This window comes from Somniosus microcephalus, chromosome 11, assembly GCF_052327205.1.
Source record: "Somniosus microcephalus isolate GS21.2 chromosome 11, FLI_Smic_1.0, whole genome shotgun sequence".
Taxonomy (NCBI): domain Eukaryota; kingdom Metazoa; phylum Chordata; class Chondrichthyes; order Squaliformes; family Somniosidae; genus Somniosus; species Somniosus microcephalus.
In genome coordinates, this window is record NC_140997.1 from 205722907 (window position 1) to 205735038 (window position 12132).

A 12132-nucleotide genomic window follows, 5' to 3' on the forward strand; every position below is an offset into this window, starting at 1 on the left:
AAAGGGCGTTGCACGAGGATGTGACGTCATTTTCTGCGCGCGCATCCGGGCGGCCGCTAAACTTTGCGCCGGCGCTAACGGGCAACTACACGAATAGCGCCCGAAAATCACTTCTCTTAAGGCGCTAACTGCTGGCGCAAGCAACTGAAAATCTAGCCCTATGTTTCAGGAGATGGTCACACCTATGAAGTTAATTACTGCAGATGTAGTCCGTGGTCAGGGACAGGACGGTGTGACTACGAGTGAGGAAGGTACAGGGATCCAGGATGTAGTGTTGAAGGAGACGCAGCCCTTGTTCTTGTCCAGCAGGATCGAGGTTCTTACTCCCTGTGAGGGCGGGAGCGGGGACTGCAGGGAGGATGAGCAACCTGGCCACAGCACCGTGGTACAGGGGGCCATTCAAGTGGAGGGAGTAAAAAGAAATGTTGTAGTGGTAGGGGATAGTATCATTAGGGGGATAGATAGGGTTCTCTGCAGTCAAGAGCGGGAGTCCCGAAGGCTGTGTTGCCTGCCTGGTGCCAGGGTTAAGGACATCTCTTCTGGGCTGGAAAGAAACTTGGAGTGGGAGGGGGAGGATCCAGTTGTCGTGGTCCATGTTGGTACAAACGACGTAGATAGGACAAGGAAGACGGTTCTGTTAAAGGAGTATGAGCAGCTAGGGGTCAAATTAAAAAACAGAACCTCAAGGGTAATAATCTCTGGGTTATTACCTGAGCCACGAGCGAATTTGGCTAGGATAAATAAAATTAAAGAGTTAAATGCGTGGCTCAAAGACTGGTGTGGGAGAAATGGGTTTTGCTTCTTGGGACACTGGCACCAGTACTGGGACAGGAGGGAGCTGTTCTGTTGGGACGGACTCCACTTGGCCAGTGCTGGGACTAGAGTCCTGGCGAATCATATAACTAGGGCTGTAGAGAGGGCTTTAAACTAATTAGTGGGGGGGAGGTTTCTAGAGAGCAAATAATAGAAATGACAACAGAGAAGGTCATAGACTTAGGTAGCAGTGGGGGAATTAAAAAACAGAATGTGTCAGGAAGGGACAGAAGGTATGGAGTAAAAAGTAAAGTACTAAAAAGGGAAAAAACAGGAACTAAGTGTTACAAAACATATTTGAAAGTTCTTTATCTGAATGCACGTAGCATTCGTAACAAAATGAATGAGTTAACGGCACAAATAATGACATATGGGTATGATCTTGTGGCCATTACAGAAACATGGCTGCAGGGTGACCATGACTGGGAATTAAACATACCAGGTTATTTAACAATCAGGAAGGACAGGCAGGAAGAGAGAGGAGGTGGGGTGGCTATGCTAATAAAGGAAGGAATCACTATAATACAGAGAAATGATATTGGGTCAAAGGAGCAGGATAGTGAAACGGTTTGGGTGGAGATAAGGAATAATAAGGGGAAAAAAGCACTAGTGGGTGTAGCCTATAGGCCTCCGAACAGTTGCAACTCTGTTGGACGGAGTATTAATCAGGAAATAGTTGAGGCTTGTAATAAGGGAACAGCTATAATTATGGGGGATTTTAATTATCATATTAACTGGACAAATCAAATTGGGCAGAGCAGCCTTGAGGATGAGTTCATTGAGTGTATTGGGGATGGGTTTCTTGAGCAGTATGTAACTGAACCGACCAGGGGGCAAGCAACCTTAGATTTGGTCCTGTGTAATGAGACAGGATTAATTAAAAATGTCCTAGTAAAGGATCCCCTTGGAATGAGTGACCATAACATGGTTGAGTTCCATATTCAATTAGAGGGTGAGAAGGTTGGATCTCAAACAAGCGTGCTGAGCTTGAATAAAGGAGACTATGAAGGTATGAGAGCGGAATTAATTAGAGTGGACTGGGAAAATAGATTAAAGGGTAAGACGGTACATGACCAGTGGTGTACATTTAAGGAGTTATTTTACAACTTCCAAAAAAAAATATATTCCACTGAGGAAAAAAGGGTGTAAAAGAAAAGATAGCCATCCGTGGCTAAGTAAAGTAATTAAGGATAGTATCCGACTAAAAACAAGGGCACATAAGGTAGCCAAATCTAGTGGGAGGATGGAAGATTGGGAAGTCTTTAAAAGACAGCAAAAAATAACTAAAAGATTGATTAAGAAAGGGAAGATAGATTATGAAAGTAAATTAGCAAAAAATATAAAAACAGACAGTAAAAGTTTCTATAGTTATATAAAAAGAAAAAGGGTGGCTAAAGTAAATGTTGGTCCCTTAGAGGATGAGACCGGGAAGTTAATGGTGGGAAACATGGAGATGGCAAAAACACTGAACAATTATTTTGTATCAGTCTTTATAGTAGAGGACACTAAGAATATCCCAACACTGGACAAACAGGGGGCTCTAGGGGGGGAGGAACTAAATACGATTAAAATCACTAAGGAAGTGGTACTTGGTAAAATAATGGGACTCAAGGCGGATAAATCCCCTGGACCTGATGGCTTGCATCCTAGGGTCTTGAGGGAAGTAGCGGTAGGGATTGTGGATGCATTGGTAATAATTTTCCAAAACTCACTGGACTCAGCAAAGGTCCCGGCAGATTGGAAAACTGCTAATGTAACACCCTTATTTAAAAAGGGTAGTAGGCAGAAGGCTGGAAACTATAGACCTGTTAGCCTAACACCTGTGGTTGGTAAAATGTTAGAGTCCATTATTAAGGAGACAGTAACGGGGCATTTGGATAAACATAATTTAATAGGACAAACTCAGCAGGGTTTCATGAAGGGGAAGTCATGTTTGACAAATTTGCTTGAGTTTTTTGAGGAAGTAACATACAGGGTGGATAAAGGGGAACCAGTGGACGTAGTGTATTTAGACTTCCAAAAGGCATTTGACAAGGTGCCACACAAAAGATTATTGCTCAAGATAAAAAATCACGGGATTGGGGGTAATATTCTGGCGTGGGTGGAGGATTGGCTCTCTAACAGAAAGCAGAGAGTTGGGATAAATGGTTCGTTCTCAGATTGGCAACCAGTAACTAGTGGTGTTCCGCAGGGGTCAGTGCTGGGTCCCCAACTCTTTACAATCTATATTAACGATTTGGAGGAGGGGACCGAGTGTAACATATCAAAGTTTGCAGATGATACAAAGATGGGACGGAAAGTAGTGAGTGAGGAGGACATAAAAAACCTGCAAGGGGACATAGACAGGCTAAGTAAGTGGGCAGAGATTTGGCAGATGGAATACAATACTGGAAAGTGTGAGGTTATGCACTTTGGCAGGAAAAATCATAGAGCAAGTTATTATCTTAATGGCAAGAAACTGGAAAGTACTGTAGTACAAAGGGATCTGGGGGTCCTGGTGCACGAAACTCAAAAAGTTAGTATGCAGGTGCAGCAAGTGATTAAGAAGGCCAATGGAATGTTGGCTTTTATTGCTAGGGGGATGGAATATAAAAACAGGGAGGTATTGCTGCAGTTGTACAAGGTATTGGTGAGACCGCACCTGGAATACTGCATACAGTTTTGGTGTCCATACTTAAGAAAAGACATACTTGCTCTCGAGTCAGTACAAAGAAGGTTCACTCGGTTAATCCCGGGGATGAGGGGGTGGTCATATGAGGAGAGGTTGAGTAGATTGGGACTCTACTCATTGGAGTTCAGAAGAATGAGAGGCGATCTTATTGAAACATATAAGATTGTGAAGGGGCTTGATCGGGTGGATGCGGTGGGGATGTTCCCAATGATGGGTGAAACTAGAACTAGGGGGCATAATCTTAAAATAAGGGGCTGCTCATTCAAAACTGAGATGAGGAGAAACTTCTTCACTCAGAGGGTGGTAGGTTTGTGGAATTTGCTGCCCCAGAAAGCTGTGGAAGCTACATCATTAAATAAATTTAAAACAGAAATAGATAGTTTCCTAGAAGTAAAGGGAATTAAGGGTTACGGGGAGCGGGCAGGAAATTGGACATGAGTCTAGGTTCGGAATGGTCATGGCCCTGTGGGTAGTGGAGTGGGCCCAGGGGCCGTGTAGCCTTGTTCTGCTCCTACTGTGTTCTAATTCTGTGTTAGATTTCAGGAGATGGTTTTATTCCTGTTCCTGGCTGGGGTGGAGATCGCCTTTACAGAAGGTAAGTACTGTAGAAAATATAGGGACAGAGTGATCTCCTGGAAGAATTTCGATCGCCTAGATGGGTCGGAGAGGAATTTCCCAGATTTTTTTCTCCCAAATTGGCCATTGGGTCTTTATCTGGTTTTTCGCCTCTCCCGGGAGATCACATGGGTTCGGGTGGATGCAGAGTGATAGAAGATTTGAGGTTAGGATCAGATCAGCCATGATCTTATTGAATGGTGGAGCAGGCTCGAGGGGCCGATTGGCCTACTCCTGCTCCTATTTCTTATGTTCTTATGTAATGCTCTCCAACTGACACTTCTACCACTTGCCCGGCTACATTCCCTAGAATTAGGTCCAGTACCGCCCCCTCTTAAGAACTTAAGAAATAGGAGCAGGAGTGGGCCTTCCGGCCCTTCGAGCCTGCTCTGCCATTCAATGAGATCATGGCTGATCTTCTGCCTCAATTCCGTTCACCGGTCTTATCGCCATATCCCTTGATGCCCTTACTAGTCAGAAATCTATCGACTTCTGTTTTGAATATACCCAATGACTGAGCCTCCACAGCCCTCTGGGGTAGAGAATTCCAAAAATTCACCACTCTCTGTGTGAAGAAATTTCTTCTCATCTCAGTTCTGAATGGCCTACTCTTTATCTTAAGGCTGTGGCCCCTGGTTCTAGACTCCCCAGCTAAGGGAAACATTCTCCCAGCATCCATCCTATCAAGCCCTGTAATAATTTTGTATGCTTCAATGAGATCCCCTCTCATTCTTCTGAATTCAAGAGAATACAGGCCTAGTTTACTCAATCTCTTCTCATACGACAGTCCCGCTATCTCAGGAATCAATCTCGTGAACCTTCGTTGCACTCCCTCTATGGCAAGTATATCCTTCCTTAGGTAAGGAGACCAAAATTGTACACAGTACTCCAGATGTGCTCTCACCAAGGCCCTATATAATTGGAGTAAGACTTCTTTACTCTTGTACTCAAATCCTCTTGTAATGAAGGCCAGAATACCATTTGCCTTCCTAATGGCTTGCTGCACCTGCACATTCACTTTCAGTGACTCATGTACAGGGACACCCAGGTCCCTTTGAGCATCTGCATTCCCCAATCTTTCACCATTTAGGAAATACTCTGCCTTTCTGTTTTTTCTACCAAAGTGGATAACTCCACATTATATTCCATTTGCCATGTTTTTGCCCACTCACTGAGCCTGTTGAGATCCCCTTGAAGCCTCTTCACATCCTCTTCGCAACTGACACTGCCACCTAGCTTTGTATCATCAGCAAATTTGGAAATGTTACATTTAGTCCCCTCATCCAAATCATTGATATAGATTGTGAATAGCTGGGGCCCAAGCACCGATCCTTGCGGTACCCCACTAGTCACAGCCTGCCATCCTGAAAAAGACCTGTTTATCCCTACTCTTTGTTTTCTGTCTGTTAACCAATTCTCAATCCATGCTAGTATATTACCCCCAATTCCATGTGCCCTAATTTTGTTCACCAACCTTTTGTGTGGGACCTTATCAAAGGTCTTCTGAAAATCCAGATACACCACATCTACCAGTTCCCTTGTCTACTCCAGTTGTTACATCCTCAAAGAACTCCAATAGGTTTGTCAAACAGGATTTCCCTTTCATAAATCCATGTTGACTCTGTCCAATCTTACTATTAGTTTCTAAGTGCCCAGTTATTGCATCCTTTATAATAGATTCCAGCATTTTCCCAACTACTGATGTGAGGCTAACAGGTCTGTAGTTCCCCGTTTTCTCTCTCCCTCCTTTCTTAAACAGCGGGGTTACATTTGCTGTCCCCCAATCTGCAGGAACTGTTCCAGAATCTAGAGAATATTTGGAAGATGACAACCAATGCGTCCACTATCCCAATGGCCATCTCTTTCAAAACCCTAGGATGTAGGTCATCCGGTCCTTGAGATTTATCGACTTTTAGTCCCATTAATTTTGCTAGTACTGTTTTTCCACTAATAATAATTTCTTTAAGTTCCACATTCTCGTCACACCCTTGGTTTTCTCGTATTTCTGGGAGGTTTTTGTGTCTTCCTCCGTGAAGACAGAAACAAAGTAGTTATTTAATTTATCTGCCATTTCCTCTTTCCCCATTATAAATTCTCCTGTCTCTGATTGTAAAGGACCTATCCATGTTGCATGCATTCCAAGAATTCGTCCTCTACACCATTAGTGGTAATTTGATTTGACCAGTCAATATGTAGATTATAGTCCCCCATGATTACCGTACTGCCCTTGTTATATGCACTTCTAATCTCTTGATTGATACTGTGCCCTACATTACTATTACTGTTTGGTGGCCTATACACAACTCCCACCAATGTTTTCCACCCTTTGCTGTTTCTTAGCTCCACCCAAACTGATTCCAGTTCTATATCACGATCTGCCAAGCCAAGATCTTTTATCTCTACCGTACCGATCTCATCCCTTATTAACAGCGCTACGCCACCTCCTTTTCCTTTTTGTCTGTCCTTTCTAAATGTTGAGTACCCTGGAACATTCAGTTCCCAGCTTTGGTTACCCTGCAACCATGTCTCTGTAATGGCAATTACATCATACCCATTTACTTCTATTAGTGCCATTAATTCATCCGCCTTGTTGCAAATGCTACGTGCGTTTAGATAAAGTGCCTTCAACTTTGCCTGTTTAATATTTTTCTGCACCTTGACCCCCTTTGTTTCTGCTCCCTACTAGTTTTGTTGACTACTTTCCTAACTTGCACTTCCAGCTTTGTTTCTCTCTGATCTGGGCCCACACTTAGGTTCCTAGCCCCCTGACAAACTAGTTTAAATCCTTCCCAACAGCACTAGCAAACCCCCACTGCGAGGATGTTGGTCCCGTTTCTGCCGAGGTGTAGGCCGTCCAGCTTGTACAGGTCCCACCTTCCCCAGAATCGGTCTCAATGCCTCAGGAATTTAAATCCCTCCCTCCTACACCATCTCTCCAGCCACGCATTCATTTGGTCTATTCTCCTATTTCTGCTCTCGCTAGCACGTGGCACTGGGAGTAATCCTGATATTACTACCTTTGAAGTCCTGCTTTTAAATTTATTTCCTAGTTCCCTATATTCTGTTTGCAGGACCTCATCTTGTAGGACTTTCTACATGTTGGCTCAAAAAGCTCTCCTGGATGGACTTTAAGACTTTCGCACCCTCTAAGCCTTTCACACTCTGACTATCCCAGTTAATATTGGGGAAGTTGAAATCCCCTACTATTATTACCCTATTATTTCTACACTTCACTGAGATTTGCCTACATATCTGTTCCTCTATCTCCCGGACTGTTTGGGGGCCTATAGTACACTCCCAGCAAAGTGCTTGCCCCCTTTTTGTTTTAAGTTCAAATGTTTTGTGTCAAATTTTGTTTGATAACACTCCTGTGAAGCGCCTTGGGATGTTTTACAACTTTAAAGATGCTATATAAATACAAGTTGTTGTATAACCCTTCACCAGAACTCGGAACACAGATTTAAAATTGATGTTTCAAAGTGGGACAAGATTCCCCCGACCACAGTGGCTGGACCTGGGAGTGGAGTGAGGAACGCAGCAGCAGTATAAAAGCGGCGGCAGCGAACGAGGCCCGACCACAGTGGCTGGACCTGGGAGTGGAGTGAGGAGCGCGGTGGCAGTATAAAAGCGGCGGCAGCGAACGAGGCCCGACCACAGCGGCTGGACCTGGCAGTGGAGTGAGGAACGCGGCGGCAGTATAAAAGCGGCGGCAGCGAACGAGGCCCGACCACAGCGGCTGGACCTGGGAGTGGAGTGAGGAGCACAGCGGCAGTATAAAAGCGGCGGCAGCAGCGAACGAGGCCCGACCACAGCGGCTGGACCTGGTAGTGGAGTGAGGAGCGCGGCGGCAGTATAAAAGCGGCGGCAGCGAACGAGGCCCGACCACAGCGGCTGGACCTGGGAGTGGAGTGAGGAGCGTGGTTGCAGTATAAAAGCGGCGGCAGCGAACGAGGCCCGACCAATTCAGCAGCGGGGGAAGAGAGGTAAAAAGTAATCAAAGTGTGATGTCACCAGGAAGCAGGTAAGTGATTGGTTGGTGAGTATTTCTTTTTTAAACTTTAACTCCGTGGTTTATAGTTACTAAGGTCTCTCTGGTGTAGCGGGGACTGTTGGTAAACCATTTAACTGTAGTGTAATTAGTGAAATTGATTGATTTAATTTAAATTCAATTAATTAAAGGGTAAGTCATGGCAGGACAGCCCGGCCACGTGAAATGCTCCTCCTGCGATATGTGGGAACTACATGTGCAGGAAGTGCATCCAGCTGCAGCTACTGACAGACCGCATTGCGGCACTGGAGCTGCGATTGGATGCATACTGGAGCGTTCGCGATGCTCAGGACATTGTGAATAGCATGTTTACAGAGTTGGACACACCGCAGGTACAGGTTGGACAGGAAGAAAGGGAATGGGTGACCAACAGGCGGAGTACTAGGCGCAGGCAGGTAGTGCAGGGGACCCCTGCGGACATCCCCCTCTCAAACAGATACACCACTTTGAGTGCTGTTGGGGGGGATGGCTTATCAGAGGAAAGCAGCAGCAGCCAACTTCCTGGCACCAGGGGTGGCTCTGCTGCACAGCACGGGAGGAAAAAGAGTGGGAGAGCTATAGTAATAGGGGATTCTATTGTAAGGGGAATAGATAGGCGTTTCTGCGGCCGCAAACGAGACTCCAGGATGGTGTGTTGCCTCCCTGGTGCAAGGGTCAAGGATGTCTCAGAGTGGCTGCAGAACATCTTGGAAGGGGAGGGTGAACAGCCAGCTGTCGTGGTGCATATAGGCACCAACAATATAGGTAAAAAGCGGGATGAGGTCCTAAAAGCGGAATATAGGGAGTTAGGAGGTAGTAATCTCAGGATTGCTACCAGTGCCACGTGCTCGTCAGAGTAGAAATAGAAGGATATTTCAGATGAATACGTGGCTAGAGGAATGGTGCAAGGGGGAGGGATTCAAGGTCCTGGGACATTGGAACCGGTTCTGGGGGAGGTGGGACCAGTTCAAACCGGACGGTCTGCACCTGGGCAGGGCTGGAACCGATGTCCTAGGGGGAGTGTTTGCTAGTGCTCTGGGGGAGGGTTTAAACTAAAATGGCAGGGGGTTGGGAACCTGAGCAGGGAGACAGAGGAAAGGGAAACAAGGATAAAAGCAAAAGATAGGAAGGAGAAAAACAAAAGTGGCAGTCAGAGAAATCAGCAGTTTAAATCAAAAGTGGCTACAGTAAACAATAATTCTAATAGGTCTAAGAGCGTTAAAAAAAACAAGCCTGAAGGCTTTGTGTCTTAATGTGAGGAGCATTCGTAATAAGGTGGATGAATTGGCTGTGCAAATAGAGGTAAACGAATATGATTTGGTTGGGATTACAGAAACGTGGCTCAAGGATGGCCAAGGCTGGGAACTCAACATTCAGGGGTATTCGATATTCAGGAAAGATAGGCAAAAAGGAAAGGGAGGTGGGGTAGCATTACTGGTTAAAGAAGGGATTAACACAATTGTAATGAAGGATATTAGCTCTGATGATGTGGAATCTGTATGGGTAGAATTGAGAAATACTAAGGGGAAGAAAACGTTAGTGGGAGTGGTATATAGACCTCCAAACAGTAAGGCGGAGGTTGGGGATGGCATTAAAAGGGAAATTAAAGAAGCGTGCAATAAGGGCACAGCAGTCATCATGGGTGACTTTAATCTACATATAGATTGGGCTAACCAAATTAGTAACAATACTGTGGAGGAGGAATTCCTGGAGTGTTTACGGGATGGTTTCCTGGACCAATATGTCGAGGAACCAACCAGAGATCGGGCCATCTTAGACTGGGTATTATGTAACGAGAAAGGATTAATTAGCAATCTTGTTGTACGAGGCCCCTTGGGTCAGAGCGATCATAATATGATCGAATTCTTCATTAAGATGGAGAATGAAGTAGTTGACTCAGAGACTAGGGTCCTCAATTTAAATAAAGGAAACTACGATGGTCTGAGGACCAGTTGGGTAGGATTGATTGGGGAATGTCACTCAAAGGGTTGATGGTGGATAGGCAATGGCAAACATACAAAGACCGAATGGATGAGCTACAGAATTTGTTCATCCCAGTTTGGCATAAAAATAAAACAAAAAAGGTGGCTCAACCGTGGCTAACAAGGAAAATTAGGGATAGCATAAGATCCAAGGAGAGCTCATATAAATTGGCCAGAAAAAGCAATAATCCTGAAGATTGGGAGCAGTTTAGGATTCAACAAAGGAGGACAAAGGGATTAATTAAGAAAGGGAAAATAGATTATGAGAGTAAGCTTGCAGGGAACATAAAAATTGACTGTAAAAGCTTTTATAGATATGTGAAGAGAAAAAGATTGGTGAAGTCAAGCGTAGGTCCCTTGCAGTCAGAATCAGGGGAATTTATAATGGGGAACAAAGAAATGGCAGACCAACTAAATACATATTTTGGTTCTGTCTTCACAAAGGAGGACACAAATAACCTCCCAGAGATGCTGGGGAGCATAGGGTCTGATGAAAGGGTGGAACTGAAAGAAATCAGTATTTGTAGAGAAATGGTGTTAGGAAAATTGATGGGACTGAAGGCCGATAAATCCCCAGGGCCTGATAATCTACATCCTAGGGTACTTAAGGAAGTGGCCCTAGAAATAGTAGATGCATTGCTGGTCATCTTCCAGAACTCGATAGACTCTGGAACAGTACCCATGGATTGGAGGGTAGCTAATATTGCCCCACTATTCAAAAAAGGTGGTAGAGAAAAAGCGGGGAATTATAGACCGGTAAGCCTGACAGCGGTAGTGGGGGAAATGCTAGAGTCCATTATAAAAGATGTAATAGCAGAGCACTTGGAAAGCAGTGACAGGATTGGACAAAGTCAACATGGATTTACAAAAGGTAAATCATGCTTGACTAATCTACTGGAATTTTTTGAGGATGTAACTGGTAAAATAGATAAGGGAGAACCAGTGGATGTGGTGTATTTGGACTTTCAGAAGGCTTTCGATAAGGTCCTGCATAAGAGATTAGTGTGCAAAATTAAGGCACATGGGATTGGGGGCAAGGTATTGACTTGGATAGAATACTGGTTGGCAGACAGAAAGCAAAGAGTTGGAATAAACGGGTCATTTTCCGAGTGGCAGGCAGTGACTAGTGGGGTACCGCAAGGATCGGTCCTAGGACCCCAGCTGTTCACAATATATATTAATGATCTGGACGAGGGAATTGGATGTAATATCTCCAAATTTGCAGACAACACAAAGCTGGGTGGGAGGGTATGCTGTGAGGAGGATGTCGTGATACTCCAGTACGATTTGGACAGGTTGGGTGATTGGGCAGAAACATGGCAAATGCACTATAATGTGGATAAATGTGAGGTTATTCACTTTGGTGGCAAAAACAGGAAGGCAGGTTATTTTTTGAATGGCAATAGATTGGGAGAAAGGGAAGTGCAAAGAGACCTGGGTGTTCTTGTGCACCAGTCGCTGAAGGCAAGCATGCAGGTGCAGCAGGCGGTTAAGAAGGCAAATGGTATGTTGGCCTTCGTAGCAAGTGGGTTCGAGTACAGGAACAAGGATGTCTTGCTACAGTTGTACAGGGCCTTGGTGAGACCGCACCTTGAGTATTGTGTGCAGTTTTGGTCGCCTTATCTGAGGAAGGACGTTCTTGCCATGGAAGGAGTTCAGCGAAGATTCACCAGGCTGATACCTGGGATGGCAGGAATGACGTATGAGGAGGGATTGTGTCGATTGGGCTTATACTCACTGGAGTTTAGAAGATTGAGAGGGGATCTCATCGAAACCTATAAAATTCTGTCAGGCCTGGACAGACTAGATGCAGGAAGGATGTTTCTGATGGCCGGGGAGTCCAGAACCAGGGGTCATAGTTTAAGGATAAGGGGTGAGCCATTTAGGACTGAAATGAGGAGGAATTTCTTCATCCAGAGAATGGTGAACCTGTGGAATTCTCTGCCACAGAGGGCGGTGGAGGCCAGTTCATTAAATATATTCAAGAAGGAGTTGGATATATTTCTTAAGGCTAAAGCGATCAA